This window comes from Arachis hypogaea, chromosome 6 (assembly GCF_003086295.3).
Source record: "Arachis hypogaea cultivar Tifrunner chromosome 6, arahy.Tifrunner.gnm2.J5K5, whole genome shotgun sequence".
Taxonomy (NCBI): domain Eukaryota; kingdom Viridiplantae; phylum Streptophyta; class Magnoliopsida; order Fabales; family Fabaceae; genus Arachis; species Arachis hypogaea.
This window is the reverse complement of record NC_092041.1, coordinates 78,063,698-78,065,988: the sequence shown is the minus strand read 5'-3', so window position 1 is coordinate 78,065,988 and position 2,291 is coordinate 78,063,698. Positions and strand designations below refer to the sequence as shown.

At 35.7% G+C, this 2,291-nt stretch overlaps 1 non-coding gene across 1 annotated transcript; it reads left to right on the top strand.

Moving 5' to 3' along the window:
- Window positions 1-419: 419 nt before the first annotated feature.
- On the top strand, window positions 420-527 carry LOC112700270 (small nucleolar RNA R71). The gene has a single exon (XR_003153180.1). It is a non-coding gene; the product is annotated as a small nucleolar RNA R71 (small nucleolar RNA).
- Window positions 528-2,291: the final 1,764 nt, after the last annotated feature.

Sequence of the window (2,291 nt, the reverse complement as noted above, 5' to 3'; positions counted from 1 at the left end):
GAAGGATTATAAGTGTTTCCATAGGGTTCTCCCATGTAATTCACCTCTTCCATTGAAGGGTTCTCAGGATCATAAGCTTCTTCTTCAGATGAAGCTTCCTTAGTACTACCTGGTGCATTTTGCATTCCAGATAGACTTTGAGAAATCATATTGACTTGTTGAGTCAATATTTTGTTCTGAGCCAATATGGCATTCAGAGTGTCAATCTCAAGAACTCCTTTCTTCTGACTAGTCCCATTGTTCACAGGATTCCTTTCAGAAGTGTACATGAATTGGTTATTTGCAACCATTTCAATTAGCTCTTGAGCTTCTGTAGGCGTCTTCTTCAGATGAAGAGATCCTCCAGCAGAGCTATCCAAAGACATCTTGGATAGTTCAGAGAGACCATCATAGAAAATTCCTATGATGCTCCATTCAGAAAGCATATCAGAGGGACACTTTCTGATTAATTGTTTGTATCTTTCCCAAGCTTCATAGAGGGATTCTCCTTCCTTCTGTCTGAAGGTTTGGACTTCCACTCTAAGCTTACTCAATTTTTGAGGTGGAAAGAACTTTGCCAAGAAGGCATTGACTAGCTTTTCCCAAGAGTTCAGGCTTTCTTTAGGTTGTGAGTCCAACCATATCCTAGCTCTGTCTCTTACAGCAAAAGGGAATAGCATAAGTCTGTAGACCTCAGGGTCAACCCCATTAGTCTTGACAGTGTCACAGATTAGCAAGAACTCAGCTAAGAACTGATGAGGATCTTCCAATGGAAGTCGATGGAACTTGCAATTCTGTTGCATTAGAGAAACTAATTGAGGCTTAAGCTCAAAGTTGTTTGCTCCAATGGCAGGGATAGAGATGCTTCTCCCATAGAAGTCGGGAGTAGGTGCAGTAAAGTCACCCAGCACCTTTCTTGCATTGTTGGCATTGTTGTTGTTTTCGGCTGCCATGTGTTCTTCTTCTTTGAAGATTTCTGTTAGGTCCTCTACAGAGAATTGTGCTTTAGCTTCTCTTAGCTTTCGCTTCAAGGTCCTTTCAGGTTCAGGATCAGCCTTAACAAGAATGCTTTTGTCTTTGCTCCTGCTCATATGAAAGAGAAGAAAACAAGGAAATATGGAATCCTCTATGTCACAGTATAGAGATTCCTTGAGGTGTCAGAAGAAAAGAAAAATAGAAGGCAGAAGGAGAAAATTCGAACTTATCAAAGAAGATGGAGTTTGAATTTTGCATTAAGGAATAGTGTTTGTCCATAAATAGAAAGATGTGAAAAAATGGGAAGCAATTTTCGAAAATTAAGTAAAAGATTTTGAAAACATTTTGAAAAACACTAATTGATTTTCGAAAATAAAAGTGGAAAAAAAGTAAAGTGATTTTTGAAAAAGATTTTGAAATTAGAAATAAAAAAGATTTGATTGAAAACTATTTTGAAAAAGATGTGGTTAAGAAGATATGATTAGTTTTAAAAAGATGTGATTGAGAAGATATGATTTGAAAAACATTTTAAAAAGATTTGATTTTGAAAATTAATGACTTGGCTATCAAGAAAAGATATGATTCAAACATTAAACCTTTCTCAACAGAAAAGGCAACATACCTGAAATGTTGAATCAAATCATTAATTGATAGCAAGTATAGAAAGAAATTGATTTTGAAAAAGATTTGATTGAAAAGATTTGATTTGAAAAAGATTTGATTTTGAAAAGATTTTGAAAACCTGAAAAAAATTTGATTTGAAAACAGAATCTTCCCTCTTGTGCCATCCTGGCGTTAAACGCCCAGAATGGTGCACATTCTGGCGTTTAACGCCCAAAACACTACCCTTTTGGGCGTTAAACGCCCAGCCAGGCACCCTGGCTGGCGTTTAAACGCCAGTCTGTCTTCCTCACTGGGCGTTTTGAACGCCCAACTTTTTCTGTGTAATTCCTCTGCAGTATGTTCTGAATCTTCAAATTCTCTGTATTATTGACTTGAAAAGACACAAATTAAAAATATTTTTGGATTTTTAATAATAAAGAATAATCAAAATGCAATTAAAATCAAATACCAATGCATGCAAGACACCAAACTTAGCAGTTTGTATACTACTGACACTAACAGAATGAGAATGCACATGAGACACATAAACACTCAAGTCAATAGAATTCAAAGATCAGAGCAATGAAATCATCAAGAACAACTTGAAGATTAACGAAGACACATGCATGAGTGCAAAAACATGCAATTGACACCAAACTTAAAATGAGACTCTAGACTCAAACAAGAAAATTTTTTTGGATTTTATGATTTTGTAATTTTTTTTTGCTTTTTCG